Source organism: Leopardus geoffroyi, chromosome B2, assembly GCF_018350155.1.
Source record: "Leopardus geoffroyi isolate Oge1 chromosome B2, O.geoffroyi_Oge1_pat1.0, whole genome shotgun sequence".
Taxonomy (NCBI): domain Eukaryota; kingdom Metazoa; phylum Chordata; class Mammalia; order Carnivora; family Felidae; genus Leopardus; species Leopardus geoffroyi.
The window spans coordinates 81303211-81313078 of NC_059332.1; positions in this window are offsets into that span (position 1 = coordinate 81303211).

Sequence of the window (9868 nt, forward strand, 5' to 3'; positions counted from 1 at the left end):
GGGTGGCTCAGTTGGTTAAGTATCTGACTCTCGATTTTGGCTTAGATATTGATCTCATGGTCATGAGATTAAGCCCCGAGTTAGGCTCTGCACTGGGCATGGAGCCTGCTTAAGATTCTCTGTCTCCGGGGGTGCCTGGGTGCCTCAGTTGGTTGAGCATCTGATTTCAGCTCAGGTCATGATCTCATGGTTCATGAGTTTGAACCCCGCATTGGGCTCTCTGCCGTCAGCACAGGGCCCACTTAGGATCCTCAATCCCCTTCTCTCTCTGCCCCTTCCCCACCCATCCTCCCTCCCCCTCCTCTCTCTCAAAAATAAATATTAAAAAAAATTCTCTCTTCCTCTGCTCCTCCCCCTCTCATGCACGCTCTTTCTCTCTCAAAATAAAAATAAAATATATTCATTTCAGTGTTACTCAGGACCTTATACGTTTCCTGAAAACATTCACCTATTACATCCCTGAGTGATGTTCAGACTTCAGCATAATGTTAAGAGCCCAAGCTGCTTATACTGACTGAGTCCCACCTCTGCCATGCTCTAGCTACCGAACCTCAAGCAAATTATTTCACCTCCCATGCTTTTGTGCCTTCATCTGTAAACTGGGGATAATAATGGTACCTACCTTAGAGGTTTTGTGAACATTGGACAAGTTAACGCTTATAATACACTCAGAATAGTGGCTGGAATTTGCAGCAGCAACAAATACCTTCTGAGGAAGGGAAAACAGAACAGGAGTTGCTGTGCATACTACAACAGCTGAGAGAGACCTCCTGTCTGCACAGCTCCACCTGCTTCTTTCTGCTTTATGTGCAGACTAGGGACAGGCTGGAGGTACCTGCCTGGGTAGTGAACTCCGGCAATACACCCCACTGCGAAACACATCTTTCTAAAGCCACAACAGCCTTAGGGACCTTGGTCTGGTTGTCATGGTAACTTCCCACTTATCAAACTGATTTAAAAAAAAAAAAAAAAAAGCATTCTTTTGAATGCCTAGACTGAAAGAATCATCCCCTACCGAAATAAAAAGAAACAACATTCTTGATAGCATAGCTTTAACTTAATTTTCATATTAAAGACTTAATCGATAAGAAAAAGCTAAAGACAGTCTGAGGTCTAAATCTAAGCTAAATCTAAGACAGTCTGAGGAAAACTTAAAAAATGGAAAATACTTCTTCGCTTTTTTCTTTAGCTAAACAAAATCAACATGACTGAACCATTGCTACTTTTTGACTCTTTCAACTTTCTGATTAACCTTTAGTGAGCATTTATGCCCCGTTTGCCTCAAAAAGTAGAAGCAGTTTTTAATTCTATAAGAATAAAAGGGAATTAAATACAGGATTAAAGAATATAAGAATAAGAATCCCTTTTAAGAACAAGGGATTAAAATCCAGACTAGCAACCACGTAGAGGATGTAGATGGCCTAGATGTCATCTACTTGGCACGTGTGTTACTCAGGGGACAAGACATGGAGCCAGACACCTCCTTGGGGTTGGGCAAGGATTGAGAAAGGAAGGATCAGCAAACTCCACTAAAGGTCAGGAAGGTGGTTCAGCCAGGCAGGTGGAGCTTGGTGCCCAGTAGAAGGTAACTGGCCATTCAGGAAAGCAGCTGACCTTGGAAAGTTCTAGCAGAGTATCATGGGCTACAGTATGGAACACCTGGCAAGAGACCATATTTGGATGCCAGATAGGCAGGGAATTGGACACCTTGAGTTGGATCAGTTGCTAACATATTTGATGGTGGTGTTGACGGAATCAGGGCCTACAATCGGCAAGATCAAGGCAGGACTCCAGTCCTAAAGGGAAGCTGTTATCCTATCAGGGCATAAGCTCAGAGCCAGATGGGCAGTAAGGGGAAACCTTATGTTGAGTCCCTGAGTGGCCCACAGGCCCAGTGTGTGGACAGGACTGAGCCAAGTCACATGGAGGATCATGGCAGAGATACAGTAGTAGGAAGAGGCTCTCCCTGACTGGTGGTATCAGTTAGGCATGCTATCTGCTCCAAGTGGCTGGAAATCCAAGTTGCTGTGGCTTGCTGCATCGGGACATTTACTAATTAACAAGAAGTCTGGAGAGTGTGATCTCAGGGCTGATGGGGCAGCTCATCAAGGTCATTCCCATCCTTTGTTCCATCACCCTTACAGGTGGGCTTTTTGTCACCATCATCACATGATGGCTCTATGTATGTATTAGGTCCTCACAGTGTCCTAAGCAGGAAGGACAGATGGGAGCAAAAGTCTGTCTGAAAAAAGAAGTCTGAAAAGACTTTTTCAGGAGCCCCTCAGCAGTCTTCTGCCCACTGGCCCCATGTAGGTGACTCAGCCACTCCAACCTGTAAAGGCAGCTCAAAATGCAAATCTCTTGTTTCCAGCCGCCACAGAGGCAAGGGAGAGGGCTGGTAAAGATGGAAATCTTTTTTACATAAATCTTCCTTTTAAATCTTTTTCTTCCTTCCATTTCCCCTTAATTTGAGCAGCACCCTAGATGCCCCTTCCCTCTCCCTTGTCAGAAGAATATCAAATTGCTTTGACTCCTTTTAGGAAAAAATGGTGTTGATTTCTTATGGACAGTTCATCCCTCTGAGATTGACCAATCCTTATTCTTTAGGGTCGTGTTAGAACATGTGAGCCTTGCACCACAACTTGTAGCCCACAGTGAGGTGCGGCACTAACAGCTGGACAGATGGCAGCCCAAGAGAATACTACCCTACATTCTTTGTCCTGGACAACTGCCAGACTCTCATGGGCCAAGGAGAGTCAATTTCAGGCTGTTGAGTTTTTGACTTCTTCCCCTCAACCCAGTCTATGTCCTTGGACAGAAAAGGCCTAAGCATATAACAATTAAACAATTAAAAAAAAAAAAAAAAAAGAAGAAGTATGTAACTAAAAGATGAGTTCTCCCAGCATAAAATGTTCCAGAAAACAGTTGAGCAAGAAGACCCTTCTTCTGACCTGGGGTCTGACCTAGAGTCTTCTGGCCTGGAGGTGTCAGCCTTCCGAGGATGAACATACTACAGAACTGGGTATATCTTGGGGAGAAATGTAGAGGCCACTGGGCAGCTAGACTGGAATAAAAACATAGTCAGACATATCATATTCATGAATCAGAAAGTTTACCTCACTTGTGCCTCTTCTAAAGAAGTTGCTGGATGACATAGCATAGCCATAGGATGACAGCTCAGAACTGGCCTGGAGAGCACCGAGTTTGTATGGGAGCTCAGGGAATTGTACTGGGTGTCTACGGAATGATGGCTTCAGAGAGTAAATAGATCTGCAACTGTTTGAGAATATGAAAAATTATTAATAGGTGTGGGTGATGAATCTGTTGGAGCATTCATTTTTAAAAGGTGATAAATCGGGGCGCCTGGGTGGCGCAGTCGGTTAAGCGTCCGACTTCAGCCAGGTCACGATCTCGCGGTCCGTGAGTTCGAGCCCCGCGTCGGGCTCTGGGCTGATGGTTCAGAGCCTGGAGCCTGTTTCTGATTCTGTGTCTCCCTCTCTCTCTGCCCCTCCCCCGTTCATGCTCTGTCTCTCTCTGTCCCAAAAATAAATAAACGTTGAAAAAAAAAAAAATTTAAAAGGTGATAAATCTAGCCCTTCCTTCGCATTGCCTGTGGAGGTGGCAACCATCTTCTACTTGGTATCACGGCTGCCCTCAGACCTCTGGTGAAGCACTAGGTCGTTAAAAAGAGGACCACGAAGTTCATCTGGCACCAGTCAGACTGATCTATCAGAATGAAGCACAACTGGTGGAAACCCAGAGGCATGGACAATAGGGTGTGCAGAAAAATCAAGGGCCAGATCTTGATGCCCAGCATTGGTTAGGGGAGCAAGAGGAAAACAAAGCACATGCTGCCCAGTGGCTTCCGGAAGTTCTTCGTGTTAGAAATAAGCCCATCAACCCAATCAAAGGAGGGACGCAGAGTCTCGGAGCACAGTGAAGTGAGTCTTAGCCTGAGTCCCTCCCCTGGTTCCTCATTGGCTGAGTACTACAGAGGTTACAGCCTTACCCTGATGTCATCTATGTCCACATAAGGCAAAAAGTAGTCTGATTAGAACAAATGCACATTCCCGGAGGTGATGCAGAGACTTTCAGTCTCTCCTCCCTTTGTTCTCTGGCATATGCTTATTGCAAAGCCCATGAAAATAAGCCCGCAAAACAGAGAGGGAAAGAACAAGGAAGTGTCTAAGAGTTTGGGACTCCATTGTGGCCGGGGGTTCATACATATTTCCAATAGGTTGTTAAACCTATTGTTAATTAGACAGCACAGCTTTTATTTGGTATTTCCGAAAATGAATCATCTCCCCTACTTCTCACACTAGTCCATAATGTGAGGGAGCTTGAAGTGCTGCTGATGTGCAACAAATCTCACTGTGCAGATTGCTCACCATGTCTCCCCCCAGAACTGCAAAGCCATTGTGGAAAGAGCAGCCCAGCTGACCCTCAGAGTCACCAGTCCCTATGCCAGGCTGTGCAGCAAAGAAAATGAACAGACAGCTTATGTGCATGTCGTATTTGTGTTAATAAAACCATAAAACTACCCCCCCCCCAAAAAAAGTGATCATCTATCGACAAATGAAAAAAAGTACTAGGAGAAACAAATGGTTTTAAGAGAAAGGCAATATAATTACAGTCAGACCTTACTTGGCTTAGTTGTGAACACTAGTTATATAGTCATAATGCAATACTGAGTGATTTGATCCAAAATTGATCTAACTATATTGGGATGAAAGGGTAGGGGAAATGGGAGAGGTGTGCATAAATTGGTTAAATCCTCCACTACAATATGAAGTCGAAATTTTGGTGTGCAGAATTCAAAAGTAAATAGCAGTATAAACATATTATTTACAAGCATGGGTTGTTAAAAAAGAAACAGACCCCAAAGGGAGTCACCTGTGCTAAGCCCCATTTCAGCGAAATGGGTTAATACCTAACCTAACTGTGGTTGTTGTCTCTCCCAGGAGTGGAATTTGGAACCAATCTGTCAGAAATTCCTGGTCAACACTAGGGAGTTAATCTGCATGATAGACTCCTGCCCTTCCCCCAAAGGAAAGTGACATTGCCTGAAATAACCCTTTTTTAAAAATGACTTCCTTGTCCATACTCCCTTCTGGCTATAAAAGCCTTAAATTTTGTAGAGCTCCTCAAAGCTCCTTTCTACTTGCTAGACGTGATGTTGCTCAATTCATGAATTGCCGAATAAAGCCAATTAGATCTTCAAATCTACTCAGCTGAAAATGGAATTTAACAAGGTAAATAGACTGATAGTGAGAGGTGGGGCAAAAGTTGCTCATTTTGCTGGAAGATAAATTTGATTTTGAAACTAGGTGCACATATTACCTTAAAAAATTAAAATCCATCTTTAAAATGCATTTAAAAAGTCAGGCAAATTGTTAATTTACTTGCTGAGGTGTATTCTGCTTCTTTGCTCTTGAAGCTCACATCCCCCCTCCCCAACCTGTGGTCAGGCCACCATGGATGTGCTATACAATCAAGACCCTTAATGAGCTGACCCAGCAGGCAGAAATGGAGGAGGCGTCAGCATTTCAGGGCTTGTTTGGCCCTCTAGTTAAGCCGAGCTGAGTTCTGAGGAGTTTTAATTAAGCTCAAATTGGGAATGAAGGAAGGGGAGGAATTGGGAGAAGAGGGGGAAACTCCATGCCTTGTTCCAGCTTGCCTTGTCATACATTATTGCTTACATAGCAACGATCAGCCCTACTCAGCTACCACCAGGGAAATTATCATATGTAAATAAGAAACTCGGGATTACAAAAGGTCCTTGAATGCTCAAAGTGATTAGTGTTCAACTTAATCTTCAGGGATTACAATTTATGCCAAGTTAATAACTGAAAGGATATTCTGTAAATGACTCATTTAGTCATAGCACACACTTATGGTTTTACACAAATAATCACTACAATTTATGATGATTAGAGTATTAAGTTCAATTTCCACTTATGTTTGGAGGCAGCTGTTTCTCCTGGCGTCCCTCAGGTTTAATACAGCAAGACTTACAAGGGGTCATATGCTGTATCTGGGAACGCTACCCTGCCATTTTATCGGAGACAGACTCTTTCCATTATGCTGGTCTTGCAAGCACATTCCTTGTGCAGAGCAGCAGTGATTTGGCCCAAATCCAGGACTCTCCCTACAGTCTTAAGAGATCTTCATTGGGAAGCCTTTTACATCTGTTCACAGAACATTTACTGATTCCTAAATCAAGGTAACATTTTTAAAAGGACTATGAAGAATTTCTGTTAACATTGTTATTACTGTAAGCGAGAGGACTTAGAATCTTTCCGGAAATGAGGAATCTAGAAATACACATTCAATTCTATTTCCCCTCCCAATATTTTGATTCCTTCTTCCTTATCAACACCTTGGGTCCATGTACTAGAAGAAGGGAATTTGCCCTAGTGGAGAAAGTAGGTAACATTAATAATACTGAGGGTAAAGGCATTTAAAATCTGGTCTAGGCCATCCTGTGTATGGAAAGCAGGGCCAGCACCAGGGTCTGCCTCCCAGATCTTTTTCCTCCAGGGAATTGCTCTTCCTTCACACAGTCAGCTATAACCCTCTCATTTTCAGGCTCCAAAGCGAAGCACATCTGATGACTGCACTTCCTTCCTAGCATCTGGGAGCAATCTGATGAATGCTGATAGGGGAGAAAGCAGAAATGTACTTGTTATCATTACATCTACATTACATCTTACAGAATAGGATACCTATCTTGGAATTACAAATAATAAAAACTGGAGATTGTCATGTCAGTGAGTAGTATGACCTTGTTCTCACTACTATGGTTCTCTTCCCTCCATTTCTTTATATATTAAAAAAAAAAAATCACTGAAAAAGCAAGATGGCTATTCACCAAAGTTAAGAAGTGTATCCACGTTTTCTTGAAATCAGTTTGTAGAGGACAGTCTTATGAGATGAAATGTCACATTTTAATGGATAATAAAATGCCCCATTCCTAACAACCAACAGACTAAGAGAATTTGGAAGAAAAGTGGTAAAGGAAATCTTTTAAGGAACAAATATTTAATACTTGTAAGTCCCATTTGACTATTTTTAAGTATAAAATAAAACATTTCCCCTCAAATAACCAAAGCACTGTGTCTGAGTAGGGGTAAATTTTATTCTTTCATTTTAACGAACCTGCCTCTTGCTCATACATGGGCTGCAACAGACTACTTTTGCATTGCGGACCAACCACCTACACATTTGTCACTGTGACAGGTTGTTATTTAAGGGAAATGGCAGGTTGTTCAGCTCCCAAACAGTTTTAAGGAACAATTATAGCAATGTTTAAACATTTCAGGCAGCAAAACTGGCTCAGGTACTAGCCTGTTTAGGCAAAGAAAACTGTAAAAGCAGATTTCCTGTATTTTTCGATATATCAACCTACACGAAGGGTACGTGCATTCTGTTGCTTTTAAGATAGTCACTTATGTTAGCAGCATGTAGTTCTAACCGTGATAGTTGGCATGGCTAGTATAGGAAAAAGTAGACTCATCTGATGCTTCCTAAGTGTGAGAATAAATGAAAATAGCTTTAAAACTAAGGTATTTCTCTGCAGTATTTTCTCTGGTCTTTTGTCACACTCCCAAGTGGTTGACAAGTATCATCCATTGGCGGGGCTTGAAGGACAGCAAGAAACTCCCCCTTTACCACTTAAAGGAAGAGTAAGCAAAGTTAAAGGCCATTTCATTGCTAGTAAAGATATGTGCTCATGATGGGGCGCCTGGGTGGCGCAGTCGGTTAAGCGTCCGACTTCAGCCAGGTCACGATCTCGCGGTCCGTGAGTTCGAGCCCCGCGTCGGGCTCTGGGCTGATGGCTCAGAGCCTGGAGCCTGTTTCCGATTCTGTGTCTCCCTCTCTCTCTGCCCCTCCCCCGTTCATGCTCTGTCTCTCTCTGTCCCAAAAAAATAAATAAACGTTGGAAAAAAAAAGATATGTGCTCATGAAAATGAACCAGCTCCTTTGGTTCCTGGTTTCAGAGTCTGATCACATAGGCACAAAGGTGCTTTATCTATGCAAATTTTTTTGTCTACACCTGTATTCTGTTGATGGAGTCTGCTCACAACTCTATAAGCTGAGTGTCTCAGTGGCAGGCAGAGATTGGGATTTATTCCTCATTGATTTATGAATTTGCCTTCATTTCTTTCTCCCAAGGGAGACAATACACTATCCTGACGTTTTCCTCATGTGCTTCAAACCAAAAACCTTATTGGGGTGCAGAGAGATTTATGATTCATTATATATGTGGCTGCAGAAGTACTCTGAGAAACTGCCAGTTGTAATTTGTTCTCTTCTAGATGGTTATAGACCAATTCATTATACTGTGCTTTTTTTAAATATTTTCCTTCCTTCCCTCTTCATTTATTAGGCTTTTTATCACTATTTATAGACTGTGGTAATCACAGAATATCAATTAAAAAAGAAAAGAATATTCTTGATTATCTAAAAATAATTATCTTTGCAGGCCTTTCTCAGGTTGGTTACCTTATATATGCTATAAATGCTTATGAATACACTTTATGAAGCCCTATAATCATCTGATACAACTACTTTTTTTTTTTTAATTTTTTTTTTTCAACATTTATTTTTTTTTGGGACAGAGAGAGACAGAGCATGAAGGGGGAGGGGCAGAGAGAGAGGGAGACACAGAATCGGAAACAGGCTCCAGGCTCTAAGCCATCAGCCCAGAGCCCGACGCGGGGCTCGAACTCACGGACCGCGAGATCGTGACCTGGCTGAAGTCGGACGCTTAACCGACTGCGCCACCCAGGCGCCCCTGATACAACTACTTTTAAAAGTATTATAATTTAAGGGGATCCAGAGTGGCTCAGTTGGTTAAACATTCGACTCTTCATATCAGCTCAGGCCATGGCCTTACCGTTCGTGGGATCCAGCTTGCACTGGGCTCTGTGCTGACAGCACAGACCCTGCTTGGGATTCGCTCTCTCCCTTTCTGCCACTCCTGGGGTTGCTCATGCTCTCTCTCAAAATAAATAAACACTAAAAAAAAAAAAAAAAAATGTTATAGAGGCACCTGGGTGGCTCAGTCAGTTGAGCTTCCAACTTTGGCTCAGGCCATGATCTCACGGTTCAGGACTTTGAGCCCTGAATCGTATTCTCTACTGTCAGCATGGAGCTGGCTTAGGATCATCTGTCCCCCATTTTCTCTGCACCTCCCTTGCTCACTCTCTTTCTCTCAAAAATAAACAAACATTAAAAAAAAAAGATTGGATTAACCTTAATATTAAAAAATTTAAAAATGAGGTATAATTTAAAACATTTAAAAAATGTAAATCTGGGATGGAGAACCATCTATCATGCTAATGGTCAACAAAAGAAAGCCAGAGTAGCCATACTTATATCAGACAATCTAGACTTTAAAATAAAGACTGTATCAAGAGACGCAGAAGGGCATTATATCATAATCAAGGGGTCTATCCACCAAGAAGACCTAACAATTGTAAACATTTATGCGCCAAATGTGGGAACACCCAAATATATAAATCAATTAATCACAAACATAAAGAAACTCATTGATAGTAATACCATAATAGTAGGAGACTTCAACACTCCACTCACAGCAATGCACCGATCATCTAATCAAAAAATCAACAAGGAAACAATGGCTTTGAATGACACACTGGACCAGATAGACTTAACAGATATATTTAGAACATTTCATCCTAAAGCGGCAGAATATACATTCTTCTCCAGGGCACATGGAATGTTCTCCAGAATAGACCATATACTGGGACGCAAATCAGCCCTAAGTAAGTACAAAAAGATCGAGAACATACCATGCATATGTTCAGACCATAACGCTATGAAACTCGAAATCAACCACAAG